The 15,676-nt window shown below is 34.7% G+C and overlaps 1 protein-coding gene across 1 annotated transcript in view; it reads right to left on the reverse strand.

Moving 5' to 3' along the window:
- LOC132195673 (probable metabotropic glutamate receptor mgl-1) overlaps positions 1–12,831 on the reverse strand; it is a 131,342-nt gene extending 118,511 nt beyond the window's left edge. The window contains exon 1 of the mRNA XM_059617833.1: positions 12,746–12,831. The gene's annotated coding sequence lies outside the window, so the exon portion shown is untranslated. The remainder of the gene's footprint in view (positions 1–12,745) is intronic.
- Positions 12,832–15,676: the final 2,845 nt, after the last annotated feature.

Genomic DNA, 15,676 nt, shown 5'->3' on the forward strand with positions numbered 1-15,676 from the left:
AAAGGCTGCAGGCAGGTATGATAATAGCGGAAAGCTTTTGCTCGCTAAAAGGTACGGAAAGTAAATGGCGGTGTCTCTTGGTCGCCAAATTGCCCCGGTGCGCGTAAAACAATGAGATGCATGAATATGCAGGGCGCAGTTTACGGCCCGCCCGAGAGAGAGATGCGTGGGCGCGAATTAGCCGGCTGAGCTTGATGGCAATTATCGCGTAATGAGCCCGACGCCGCCGCAAGATTAAAAAAGTCCTCTATTTCCATCGAAGCTCCATCGATTTCTGATAATTGGAACACGAGTAATTCTTGTAGACTGGTGGAAAAGTTTGTTTTAATTTGCTTCAACAGTCATTCTGGCTTTGCAAAGATTGAAATTGTTATGAAGGCTCTTATTTCAAATCATTCAAATTTCAATTAAAATTTTTACACCATGCATTTTTTATGTTTTTGACTATAACTAAGCAAATCCGCTGTTTTCAATAGAATTGTGTAAAAAAACAATTGAAAAAAAAATTTATTGGAAACAGTTATAATGAACGCATTTTTTTTTTTTTTTTTTAATGAAAATTTCCATCAAACTGTTTCAATTTTCAATAATCTTTAATCGTTTATAAATTTTTAACTGCACAACATGAAAATAGAATATCTCCTAACTAGAAAAATTGTGAATTTCATAACATTTTTTTTTACTGCTGGCAGATGTTATTCTTTTTGTTAACTAACCACAGTGTTTTGTTTGGTTTAGTGTAATTGGTGATTACACTGTCTTTGGGCAGAAAAGTGTACTTTTAGGCAAAATCGATCTACATTCGAGTAAACACGCATGCAGCACACGAACGGTTATAATCGAAATAAAAATAAATGTGTGATTTTTCACTAGCGCAGCAAAAAACGGATATATATTTTGATTTGGTAAAACAGCCAATGAAAATTGATGTGAAAAAACTGATTTTTTTCAGGTCATATTGTTGGTTTTATGTTGTAAAATGAAAATGAGCCAAATATTTGTAAAAAAATTGCAGAGATTAAAAATGGTAATGAAACCTTTCAATAAATTTCACATATAACTTAAAACTAATATTTATTGAATTAAAAATTTATATTAAATTTGAATTTTGTTTATTTATTTTTGCTTTTAATTTATGGAAATGCGAAACATTTATTCAATCTGACTCTCAATATTCATGGCGAATCCTACTTTGGAATTGTTTCCTCGGCTTGATCTAATTTCTATGCAAAGTGGTGACGAAATCCTATTTAGCTGAAAGTAGAATCCGCGTTAAAAATTTGCATACGAGTTTTTAAATTTCCACACTAAACTAATTTGGTTGAGTTAATCTTGAAAAAAAAAAAGGTAAAGAGAGTCACGCTGATCCCGACGCCGAGCACGAGCGCGAAACTAATTTGCAATTAAACTCGTGACACAAGCACCTCCTCGTTTATTTCGTTTTAATTGTAATTATTCGCTCCCTGTGAAAATAATTAGTAAGTAAAAATTCCTGCCCGAATTTTCCATTTTTGCGAAACGACCTCCCTATATTATTCTTTGGCGCATTCAAATTATTAAAACGAGAAGAAGTTGCGAAAGGAAGGCGATGAATGTATAAATTCGGGCGCATTACGCAAGTCGTGCCGCCGCCGCCGCCGGCGGGTAATCAAATAAAGGACCGGATTGGACTGAGACTGCCAGAAAGGTCTCTCGGGCCAACACATGCACAGACGCAGATATAATGTGATTTTTGACATTCTGCCACTTGCAATTCCTCCGATTCTGATTTGATTTTCCCACAACACTGTGTACAAAGGCGTTTTTATTCAACACACCAGAAGCAACAAAACAAGATTGAAAAACAAATTTAATTCCACTGGGTTTTACTTAAATTACAACACAAAGTGGTGCAAGGATAAGTTCAAAGAAGGAGTTTTCTTTCATATTTAATGCTAAAAAGGTTTCTTTCAATTAATATTGCTATTCGGCGAAAACCGTTTTAAGCGTTGTAAGTTGAAATTTCAAAGATATTCAATTGTCGACTTCACAATAAACGTGCATAATATGCATTTGATCATAATTCAATTTCACAAATCGCACCGAATTATCGCTCAAGTCAAATGTAGAAATATATTTCGACATCAGGTCAAATGTAGAAATATTTTTCAACTTCAGCCACATTTCGAATGATATAATTAAATCGATTCGGTACAATTGAATTATGATCAAATGCAAATGCACGTGTAATGTTACGTCAACAATTGAATAGCTTTTAAATTTTAGCTAAGAACGCTTTATATGGATAGTTTTTTGTACTAAAATGTTTTTTATTAATTTTCAATGAAATACTTTACTCAGTTTCAATATTCAAGATTCAAGATTTCTTTATTTTGTTAAGCATTATATACCACATAACATACATAGTAAATAACAGCTTTTTAAAATAAGTCAGTGTACATGGCATTATTTAAACGATAAAATTCGTTCAAGTCATAGAATTTGTGCTCTAACACAAAAGCTTTCACCATTTTTACAAGAACCTCGTCATTTTCGAGGACTTTTAAAGATATCGGTAATGCATTAAATATTCTGGGGATCATGATTTCTGGGTTTTCTACAGATTTCTTGAGCTTAACTTCTTTCACAACCAAATCATTATAGCAAAGATTAGTCTGATTATGTCTAGTCACTCTCCTCGTATCTACAGTATCACTATATTTCTGAAATAGGTTTCGGTTTTGCACTAAGAATTTTATACATTCGAGTATATACAACGATGGCACGGTCATTATATTATATTTGACAAATAATGGTTTACAAGTATCCAACGCTTCATTAGATCGCCAGTAGGGAATGCCCGCCATGGCTCTCAACGCTCTTTTCTGTGCTCTAAATACTTTGATTAAATGACTAGAACCCCCCCCCCCCAAATTACAATCCCATACATTATATGACTCTGAACGTGTGAAAAATAGATCAATTTTAGAATGTTATCTGACACCTTGTATTTCAGTCTAGTGAACACATGAGAGACTCCTCTCATTTTATTGACAACCTTATCACAGTGATCATTCCAGTTAAGTGTATCATTAATTTGTACTCCCAAGAGTTTACCAGTTTTACAGATTTCTATACTCTTAACTTCAATTTTAACATCATTAGCTCAAAAAGATATTTGCATTTCAATTCTATCGCTTTCTTGACTAGATTTTCATGATCACACTATGGAAGATTTGAATTTGATAGCAAATTCGACACAATGCGCTCAATTGATGTGGGGTTAGGAATATCTCAAAACGTTGTTTTCCAGGAACCCTTTAGGTAAAGCAACTTTTTTTCAACTGTGAACATTGTTTGCAAGAGCATGTTTAGATAATCATTTTGGTAACAGAAAATTCGCCTCAGCTCTGATAGGAAAAATACCATATCAAATTTTTAAGCTTTCAAAAATAGAATTTTGGGAAATTTATAAAAAATTTAATTTGTGATCTTTTGTTTCCCGGACTAATTCAATCAAGCTTCTCAAAACCGACACTTGCATTGAAATGGGGAAAAACTTTCAGCGCTGTGAAATAATTTGATCGCGTGTTTTTGCATGAAAATTATAAAGTGAAAACCAATTAACTTCAGCACCTGGCGTTGCGTGAAAGACGCTTTCAAAAAATCCACCTTGTTATTTTTCACGCCGAAAATGTTATTCTTGGCTTTCAGCGTCCCCAAATCCGACACAGACCCTTTCCACTTTCAGAAACGAGAGCGGAGGCGACGCATGTTGAATTTGTCGGCCGCACACAAAATATCAACTTACAAAGCAGAGAGAGAACCTGCAAATGACGTGTCTAAATTATAAACTCACCAGTAAAATAATGTGGCAGAATCAGGAGCCAAAGGACCGCCAGAAATGGGAAAACTGAGAGAATCAAAATTTATTCTGCGCTAATAACGTAAATTTCACTCGTTGTTTGACGGAAACGGGAAAGGGATAAATTTTCGGATTGGCAAAAGTCGGAGCTGAATTAATCTCTTTTATCAGCACGTTATTTGATGTGGAAATTATATATATAAATGATGCTGTTGAGTTGTTAACATACATAAGCCGCGGGCTAGGGAAATTTATATATCGACGCTTGTTCAAAGTTATAAAACAGCGAGCACGGTTATTATTCAAAAAAGTGTTATTCCGCGAGATTTGCAACTGATAATGCGGTTGATGAACGCGTTTGCTTTGCACCTCAGCAAATATTGCCGTTTCATCAGCCTGTGTTGTTAATAAACTTGTGTAACGACAGCTTTTGTCAACTTTAACTGACCCACTTTCCGAACGAATTCACGATAAACAGGAAATGAGATACTTAGTACTTGGAAATTCAGCTGTTACTGAATGAGAATTTAAATAGGAATTATTATGACAATTGCAAACTTTGAATAACGTTTGAGAAATGATTTTCTACGAAGTGTGATTTTGACAATGTAGAATTTTCTAGATTGTATACAAAACATTTAATTTTTTTTATGCTTATGAATAATAATAATTTAAGTTAGTTATTTACATTTCATTATCTGTTTTAGCTTTGCATTGAATTGACATAGAAATCACTATGTATAAATATTTCTCCAACTTAATTTTTAATGTGATTTTTTCCTCTTAATGTTTCTCAAAATGGAGCGGTTGAGAGGAAACGTCTATAAATTGGCAAGATTCACCCTATATAAGGGCAACAGCTCATGTGATTTTGATGTTTGATTTTCACCCCTAATTTATCATCCTTTCTGCATTTTTAACTTTTGTCGCTTTGGATTTGGAAGAAAATCTTAAATACAAAAAGTGTACAAAATTAAATGTTCTATAAGTTTTGTTTGAAACATTTTTCTCTAAAATGTTTTCCTGAAGCTACAAAAAATTACAACAAATTTACCTTTCTTCAATCAATCTGAAACTTTAGCACCAAAATTTGTCTAATTTAAACAACCTTGGTCAGGTTTGAGAGCTTATTAAATTTCCTAACGATTTTCGTTGGTCTCATATTTGTGCAAGAATAGAAAAATTACCACAAAATAATAATAAATAAAAAAAATACAAAAAATTCAATCGAACATGCTTAAAATTTTAATTCGTATCAAAGGAATTTTTGAATGGAAAAAACTTTTAACTAGATTCTAAAATTGGGAACTTTTCTCATGAACTTGAAGTGAAATTTAAGGACCGACCTATGAATTCCGAGTAGAGGATGCCACCGAGAAGAATGAATGATAATTAAGTGCGTTGCAATAATAAAAAAAGTCTTGGCAAGTTGTGCTGATGAGTCGCGTGTCTCGATTTCATTGAATGTGGCGGGCGCAAATCACCTAGTCATATAAACTAGGCAAAGAGTCGTTTGCGCGCAACAATGTGCTCATTAGGCCAGGAAATTCGCGAGGGCAAAGAAGGAATGATGGATGGGTGGCGCGACACGTCCTCCGCGCATTGTGCCCTCGCTCGCAGTTCGTTAATATAAATCACGCGCGCGATCCACTCTTGCCGCCGCCGAGCAAAAAGCATTCACGCCGCCCGTGTAATCACCTCCGCCCTCTCTTTGCCTTAATTATATGCGACGAGAGAAGAGAAGAGAAGAGAACGCGCCGAATAATAATTATGCTCGCTTGGATTTTTCAATATTAATGAGAATTTTTCATTATTGCTTTTTTCCCCAATGATTGCATTCCGCAGTTTCCGAGCAATAAATTTGCTACTAATTATATGATAACTGTTGTCATAAGCATTGCGGCAACAGACTTCTGGTCTTGTTGTGTGTTTCCGTTTTATGATCCAATAAATTGAGCTCGCCCCTAGCTTACGTTTCTGAGGAGGCGCCTCAGATTTCAGGACCCAAGAAAACACCATTTCCCTGTGGCAGTGCCAAATTGAGAGAGAAATAATGTGTTGCCAAACGGAAGTAAGCTTTTGTTTACTGCTTTCCTGTGCGTAATATAATAAATATAAGTATTGATTTCTATACCATTCGACGGTCCTAAATATATCGGATAGTCCATTATTTTCTCACATTGTGTACATTCAATTCGATATTGGAAACATTTTGCTTGAAAATAAAGGAAATTTTTAGCTAAAAATTTTCTTAAAAATAATCAAGAACACTGATTCGCCTCGTAAGAGAAATTTAGGATTTGTAAATGAGAGGATTTAATCTGATTCTTGGCAAAAAAGGTTTAATTTTGACTGTAATTTAAATTTTTCTACATTAGATTTAAACTTCAAGGAGACGTTGTATGAAAAATTTAAATCCTGGATTTTTTAAATTTATCATTGTTTCTGATGACAATTGTCTGGAATAATTTTTTTCTCAAAATTGGCAAGACCAGAATTGATACAAATTGAATTGATAAAAATTTAAATTGAACCCATATATGGGAATAATTTTGAAAAGTATAAATGGTTTAAATTAATGAAAAAATTGTTCTATTTTTTGAGAAGACCTCAATTGAGATTCTCACACGGGCCGCCAGTGCAAAAAGTTCCATATTAAGATCTTGAAAACGACAAAAAAAATTTTAAAAAAAGTTGTCTAGCAAGTTGTGAATCTCGTTAAATTTCATAACTTTTGGTTCGTATTTCTTGTTCCTTTTCACGCCTAATGAGCGGAAGGAAAGAATGGCAAGGGACCTGCCAAGTGAGCGATCGCTAAAGTCATTCATCACTCACCCTAGCTCGCAGGATAAAGCTGACAAAAGTCGAGCTTTCTTCCGAATCAGTGTCAAAGGCAACAACAAACCTCGCCATACTTTCTCACAGAGTCGGCTCTCTTTGTATCGTGTGTGTGAGCGAGATAATAAAACGATAAACACACCAAGTCGCAATTTTATTTATTGCCAGAAGTGGCTGCGCCGAGAGATGCTCGAATGGCCCGCGACGACCGCGCACTAAATCATTTTTATATTCAATCGCGAAAAAAAATAGCCGAGATGAAAGTGTATAGAAGAGTTTTTGCTGGTTTGGACGTTTTGCCAATTATAACAAATCAAAAGCCAGCAGCAGTCACACGCTTTTCACGTTGTTCAATTCGAAATATATTCAGGAAATCTCTTTGAAAAATAAACTCAATCATTCGACGGAATTTTTCCAGGAATTTGTGAAACACGCACAAGTGTGGGTGCGTTATATGTCTGGAGGCCTGGTGACGACGGCACGTTTTTGATCAAAAATACGACGCAATTTAGAAGTATTTTAGAATTTACATGCCAATTATATTGTATATTAATGATGTGCTCACGCGAAGTTCATTTTGCGTGGGGAAAAAATCAAATATAACTGCTTTGATCATTCCATTCTTAGAAAGAAATGCCACGGGCAAAAGCTAAAAATTTAAATAACGAACCTTTTATATGAAATAAAAATTATTTTGGCAGCAAATTTAGAATAATACATATTTCCTCTCTTCATTTCTGCGTGTTTTATAAACTTATTTTAATTAAAAAACCAAAATAAAAACCGAAATGATAAAAAGCAAAGACTGCCTTAATTTATTTTCTGAGCTGTTAAGAGACTTTAAAAGGACGATTAATAAAAAATAATAATAATGAAGTTGCTTGAGTTTGATTATGAATTTTCCTACCTTGATTTTTAATGTATTAAATATAGAATAACGCTGAATAAAGCAATAAAATATCTCGAGTATTTTGATTGAAATTTTCTTTTATACACAAGCAGAGATGAACCCCATAGTGAGATGCTCTCTCAAAATAGAATTTAATTTTGCCTGGGGAGAGTCGAGCAAAATTGAATCAGCGCCCTCTGTGCGTCGGTATTTCAGCCAAGACTTTTTTCAATGAAAATATTGTGTGCAGCGAGGTGAGATTCAATCAGCCTCTTAGCAGGGGCAAAGTTAATACACACAATATTAATCCCAACCCACACTTCAAAGGGTTGAGATGAAATCCGTCTTTGCTTTTTAACGGCCAAAGCCCCATATTTGCGACCTGTCACAGGAATTCAAATTCACAGCTCGATAGCAAATTGAGAGCTCCGGTCTGATTGCATTTATAAACTTTTCCAATTAAGAGGCGCACCTGATGTGTGGGCACGGACGTTGTGTAATACAAAGTGCTGGGGAATCGAATCCGCAACATCTGCTTTAACCGGAAAATGGAATTTGAGAAATTATTATATAGTTTGCCTGGCAGTGCAGAAAACTGTTATCAACTTATTTTTGTTTTCTTTCCACGAATGCTCCCACTTTTTCCGCTTGACGAAATTTATTGAACCCTTCGAGGAAACAAATTTATCGCAGCGACACTAAATTGTAACTGGAACGTAAAAAATTGTCTTTTGGGAAAGTATTTTCATATATAATAAATATTTATTTTTATTTTATTTGTGCGCCTGTTTCCTTAGCCTTTCTGGGAAATTACAAATTAATATCGTTTTGCTCATTTCGTTGCTCAATAAAAAAGCTCCAGTTTTTTCCTAGCTTATTGTTGCACTGACAATCATGGCAAAAGCACAAAGCACAGATTGTCAACGTGAAAGAAAAATAGCCACAGGGATAAATATATGAGGCTAGACGCGGTTATAAATAATCAAAAGCCGTGCAGGAGAGTTTGAAAAATAAACTATCAAAGTTATTGCAGCAGTTTTTATTAGAAATGAAAAACTTTCTATGTAGAATACTTTCTTTTTTAATATTTCAAATTAAAAAATATTATTAAAAAAGTAAATATTAATAGAATTAACATTTTATTTATAGTTTTCGCAAAGATTCTTGTTACAGTGGTAACGTTTTGTCCAAAAATGCCTTTTCTACAGTTTAATGTAAAAAAATTTAATAATTTGGATAAATAAACAATTATTATATTAATTTATTAACTTAAATTGCAAATCGTTATATTAAAATTGTTTATCTAATTATTTATTAATATTTAACACAAAATATTTTAAATTTACTCCATTTCCTACTGTTATTCGGTGAACGTCAGGACTGAATTTAACTTGCTCTGTGAAACGAATATGACTAATTAATTTATTACACATAAATATTTCAACAACCAAATATTTGTTTTAATCTAAAAAATCCGCTATAAATTTCACTGAAAGTCAAGGAAATTATTTTTCCTCCTTCAAATTTGTCTTTGCTACATCAATCAAGCGTAATCGAGGAAGCGATGCGCTCTCCAAGTTGACAAAGATGCAGCGGCAGGAAAAAAAATGGATTTCGCACCACCATTTATCATCGGCTAACAAAAGTCAAGACTTTTATACGTTTAACGAGGCCATTTGTGTGGTGAAGAAGAAGAAAACGGATCCGCGCCACACCCTGTGCAGTTTCGAAATTCGCAATTAACCAAGGGGATCCGGTTGCACTTTGATAATCCCAGGCTTACATTAAACGAGCCTTTCAAATAATGAGCGATCCATTTGCGCCGCGAGACGCAATTAGGTCTAGACGAAAGTGGATTTTTCCTCAAATCCCTTTCCCAAGGTTCTGGGAATTAATTTTTGCCTCGAGTAGACATCAAAGGCCTGCTCCGTTGAGTGCCCATTGAGACCGAATTTATCGCTCCAATCAGGCCGCGGCCAAAATGGCAACGTAGCCTGCAATTTCATGCATAATTAATGGCCTTCGAGTTGAGTGGCGCCGAGAGAAGGGGCGAACTCCTTTTTTTTTCATTTCAAATTTCTCTCAAACAATTTCTAAATTTCTTATTGTTTTCATTATTCCGTTTGGCTGATTTTCTACAATTTCCTAATTGAGATATATTAATTTGCTGCTTTAATTTATGCAAGAGTTCAGCGTACCGTGGCAATATTCAAATTTTGTGGGATGCTTTGGCAGTATTTTGCGTCTCGTTGCAAAATAATTTTCTTGCTTGTGAGGCATATTATCATTTTGGAAGAATTAATTAAGGAAGATTTTCAAAAGTTTGTGCATTTCAAAAGTTTTTGGAAACTTTTGGAATTCTTGCTGTAAATTTCGCTCAAATAGTTTTAATCGTGAGAGTAACTTTAATAAATTTACGAGTAGTAAAAATTAATTTTACTAAAAATTCAATATAAAGAAAGCCAGGAATTAAGGAAAGAAAAATCCAAGCATGCTTTGGGGTTGAGGCAGAGAAGGGAGAAAAAATCACTTGCCTTGTGAATTAAGCAGAAGGAAAGGGAACGAGAGGGTTTGCAGAAGAAATTGAACAAAAGAGCAACCAAAACCATAGAATCGCAGCAGGATGAGCAATAAAGGAAGCGTCCAGCACGAAAGTGGCGATGAATAACAAATGACATCCCCACGTAGAGAATTTTTTTTAAATAATTTTGTTCTTTCTCAACCGAGAAAGATCAATCCGATCAATCTCAAACTAAACTGATGTGGAATCTGTGTGAAAATAAATTTTAAATCTTTCTTGTAAATATCGTCAAGAAATAAAATCTTGTTGCATCTTTGTAACCAAGTTTAACCAATGAAAATTAATTTCAGATTGAAATAAATGTTGAATTTTCCTTCAAAATAATTCCCTGTTTACTGAGTAAATATTAAAATGCGAAATTAAAATTCAACAGAGAACAAGTTTAGTAATTTTATTCAGTTCCATTGTTTCATTTCAATTTGTGCGTGTTTTGCCGTTTTTGCAGCAATATTTGGCGAAGAACAAAAGCAGGAATGTCGGCGAAAAAGCAGAATTGTAATTAAAACGCTGTTTCGGAGCGAAATAATACGATATTTGCATTTCACACACAGCTGGTGTCTCGGGGAGCGACGAGCTCTGTTTGTTCTTGAGCACACAATTGTGTCTGAGATGCACATGGCGAGCAAAGCAGGTCATCACACATTCACAAAAGCGGCTTCGAGTTTTGCTCTCGCACTTTTCTTTCTACCGAGAGAGAGGCAAAGAGGATTATTTTTAAGCGGCACCTCCGCGAAATTATTGTGAACGTCGGCGCCGCGCTTACTGGCAAACACAGAAACACACCATTTCCCTCCGGCTCAAAATTACGACTTAATATGAAAAAAAATGACACGTTTTTATACCTAATTCCAGCTGGGATAGAAACTGTGGAAGTCAGTGGGGAATCGCGGTGTAATTAATAATGGAGAATGAAAAGGTTGGAAAATCTTTCAAGCGTAATTTGCTTTATTATAAGAAAAAAAAACTGCAAAGCTTCACGTATATTGAATAATAAATTGTTTTGTGAAGTAAAAAGTATTAAATTTTCAAAGTATCAGTTTTTTATTAATTTTATAAGAGAAAATCAATTCAGATATTAAATTCCATAAATATAAAAGTAATGGAGCGCAAAAATAATTTTTTAATAAAAATAAAATGTTCTTTTCAATCCTTCTTTGGTGATCTAAAATTTGATTTCTATAGATTTTAATCAAATATCATTAATTTCAGTAATATTTATAATTCTAACAGATTAATTATTTGATAAAGTTTGGCCACCTTTAAAGTAGATGAAACCTTCTGCAAAATGTTTTTCAAATCCTTCAAATTTTAATGGAATACAATAAAACATACTCAATTTGTTTCAAATATGACGAAAAAAGTATCATTTTCTAATTTTTAACTCATCCGAACGGAATATTTTCAGTCGTTCGGACCCTGTTTATAACTCAATAATATTTTCTAAACGGCTTGTTCAAACATTTTGAAAATTTGTATTCGGATGCAAAATGACACGGCGCATCTAATGGCTATCTTGGATTTTTTGTCCGGTTGCCTATTTTCAAGGGGCATAAAACTTTATATTTTGACCTTTGGCCAGGGTCAATGACCTTTGACCTAGAAACTTGCTGACCATTGAGAAAAGATACCTTGGTTCATTAACTCCAACTTCCTTTCAAGGAAATTAAAAAATCTTCAGCCAAATTAATTTGGCAGCAGTTTTAATAAACCCTTATGTTTCTCCGGCGGCCATATTGGATTTTGAAAAATATGAAAAAATTTCATTACTGGAGAATTGTAGGAACCAAAGTATGAACTATCATGTTATTTGATTATAGAAATCAATAAATTCTAAGCGCTCTAAAATTGGATTGATTTTCTCCGAAACGAGAAAAATGCAAAAAACCACGTTTTTTAACATTCAATTAAACTTTTCTCAAAAATTTATGGGGTGACCCCCAAATTTCTGGTGCCAAATCTGTAGCAGGGTTATCAAGGAACATGCTGGTGGGTCACACACCTTTGCCAAAGTTAGTTTCGTTTACTTTAAATGGGATTGAATGATTTTCATAAAAATTGTCCATAAGCGAACCATGTTAAATTCAAACGCGTTTTTCTCAAAAATTTATGGGGTGACCCCCAATTTTCTGGTTATCAAAATGATCCTTATGGCCTAAACTATCAGTTTCTGTGGAGGATATTGCTGCCCTAAGGTGGTACCATCCTCTTTAAATTAAGAAGTAATTGACTTGAAACAATAATTCAAACGATTTTAAGAGGCTGATGGGGACCAAACTAGTTTTTATGTGTTTAATTTTCAGCTATATAAGAAAAAAAAGGTAAAATTATTTTGATAAAACTTCTTTACACTTTTTTTGACAACGTTTGAGAATTCTTTTGAGGAAAGAAAGTTTTTTTGCACACGACCTTTGAAATTGCTAATTTGCAACAAGTGAAGAAACTGAACTGGGCGGGTTGTTTGCCCAGAATGTCTTCTTGGCACTTAGGCGAGGTCACGTGCAAGTACGACAATGTGCGTAAAACTCGATTACAACTTTGAAGTACCCACACTACTTGTAATCAGGTTAGGCCAAAATTTCGCGCTGGAACTCACCGAGAGGGGATCGAGACGCCGAACCGCTGGACGCACACCAACCTCCTGTCAGAGGTTGTTTGTTTTTCGTTAGGTCTTCTTGCTCCTCGAGAGGGTCAAACACACACGGAGAAAAGAGGCGAGCAGCAACGGCGACGGCACCAAAGCACAGAGTGCAGCTTCCTTGTGCCGACGGATGCTGTGCCGCCACGCGCCGCATCCTTCGGGGGATTCTGCGCGCTCGCCCCGGCGCCTATGCATTGTGTGTGTTTTGAGGCAGAACCCCAGCGGCTCGTCCCGCACTCCATCAAAAAACGCACGACCATGCTCAAGCGTTGTTGGCTTCATTGATTTTTCCAGAGAAATTGAAGAAGAATAAATTAAAATAGAAATTTCCATTTACAATTTTTAATTGAGAAGATTTAATTTTTTGTAAAATAAAAACAGAGAGGTGGCCTCTTTGAAATCTGTGGAGGATCTGCTATTATCGGACTCGCAGATCAATTTGATCACCAATTCTGTTTTCTTTAGTTTTACTTTTTTTGGCTCATTTCGCCTAAAATCGCGTGGTATTTTTTAAATTTGTAGGTCAAATTAATTTTTCCAATTCGTTATATTATCCAAATGCAGTACGTTTTAGAAATTATGTTCAATATTAACTTGATTTATAAAATTGTAAAATGGTGAATAACATGTTAGTAGTGTGAATTATTGATTATTATGAAGTTAATTTTATAATTAATCATTACACAGAGAAACATAAAATTTGAACAGATTGTTTTCAAAAATTGAATGTAAACAATGTGATATGAAACAATTTGACAAATAAAGAACAATAATATAGTAATAACAGTAACACTAACAATAGTATTGATAATAATAATAAAATTATTTTAATAACAATTTAATAATAATAAATTGTTCAAAATTTCAAATGAGTAATAATAATAATAAAAGACATTTAATTACACTCTGCGCAACTATAATTTTGTTTTATATTTAACAATAATAAACAAGAACATATCAAGGAGAAAATATAATTATGATATTATAAAGAATAAAATTGATTTTGATCATTAATTTGCTCTGTGGGCTCTGTGCTTATAAATTTAAAAGAAATCAATTATATCTATAAAAATTAAAAATAATGATAAAATATGAATAATGAATTAAGTTATACTTGAGATATTTCAATCAAAATTTTTATCAGTTTTTAATTTCAACCCATTTTTTTCTAATGAATATTGATTAAAACTAAAAATAAATTGCAAAACCCTAGGGCAGAACCAACGTTGACCTACATTATTGAGCTATGCTTGTGATAAAAACATGGAAACGCGATGAAACAACGCTCAAGAAAAACAAACTTTTGCATTTATTGCTGTGTGGCCTGCAGGTAACTTTTGCAGTTGCGCGGCCACAAGGCTAGAAAATGTTCTCGTCTTTGCTCTTTGCCGCTTGATTAGCAACGACGGCCTTTTGTGTTCAGACCGTGCTGGGCATTTGTCACCGTCAACTTGAAACTTTTACCGAACGCAGACCAGAGAATATTGTTCTGCGCGACGAGAGAACGACTTTGAAGTGTGGCAGCTAATTTAATTAGTCGCCTAGGTGACACGAGTGGGGTGGGCTGAGGGGGGGGGTCACGTTGGCCGATATTACCATCAAAATAATGCTTTTTGCTCGTCAACTTCTGCACATTGGTCACGCGCAATCTGGAGCAAAAACGCGGCTGCTTCCCTGCGAGTTGCAAAAAGAAAAATAATTAAGCAAATTCAATCCTTTTTACGTTTTATTCCTTGATTCTTGTACAAAGAGGAACTAATGTAGTACTGGTTTTTAATTATATCTTAATTTGATTAAAACTGCATCAAAAATTATTTGATTGGTTAAAATTTGAACTTTGTGCTTCTAACATTTTGATCAACAGATCAACCAATAAATAATAAAAAAAAAATTGAGCCATAAAAAGATCCGCACTCATAATTAGAGGGGAGGTGATTTTTTCCTTTTTCAAGCAAACCAAAATTGTTTATTATTTTAGTTATTTTGATAATTTTCATTTTATTTTTAGTTAATTAATTCAATGAAAATTATAAAAAATTTCAATTACTCTATTTTCAATCCTTGATCGCCAAATCATATCCAGTCAAGCTTGAATGTTGAAAGTAAGATAATTATCTGATTCTAATTTTGATGTTTGAAGTTCTCGTCGAGTTTGTTTTCCGCGTCAGTTGCACATCTTTTGATGCGGTTCCACTTTACTTTTGATAACAAAACTTGTTTGTAACGCGAGAAGAACGGGGTGATAATGGAATCACTGGTCGACCAACTTTTGGCCATCGGGCTTGGTGCAATTTTAAATAATTTGCCGGCAGAGACTCTTGCGGCGAAATTGGATCGCGCCGGCTTTGCCCCCGCACGGAAAGATGACCCTTGGGGCACCCTCGGCTCGCAAATTTCCTTCTGGAAACACAAAGCAAAAAGAGACTTTTCTCTCTTTCGCCGCGGACAAGGAACAACTAAGCCCTCAAAAGACTCCTCCTCGGCCTCACGTCGCTTTCGGTGAAGAACCCATTTTAGGTTCGGAAAATATGACATTACGAAAAAGGGCATGTAACATTCAAGAAATACAATAGGGGCCGCTGTAATGGGCTTAAAATTTAGTTTAGATATGAATTCTCAGAGAAAATCCGAGTCTCATGGTTGGTTGTCCAAGGAATTTGAACGAAATCGGGCTGAATTGGAAACTAACCTTTGAAATGATGATGAAGAGGGTTTGGCAGCATCTTGCCTTACATCAGGACGGGATTTCACTAAGATTTTTCTGATAAATCCCTCATTTTTGGACCGATTTCGGGACTTGAGTGAAGTCAAGACATCACGCGACACGCGGTAAACAAAACGTGACCCCGGGCCGGCGACTCCGCCCCCTCAAGCGCTCTCTGATTT

The sequence above is a fragment of the Neocloeon triangulifer genome, unplaced genomic scaffold (genome assembly GCF_031216515.1).
Source record: "Neocloeon triangulifer isolate White Clay Creek 2 clone unplaced genomic scaffold, ASM3121651v1 ptg000010l, whole genome shotgun sequence".
In the NCBI taxonomy this organism is placed as follows: Eukaryota; Metazoa; Arthropoda; class Insecta; order Ephemeroptera; family Baetidae; genus Neocloeon; species Neocloeon triangulifer.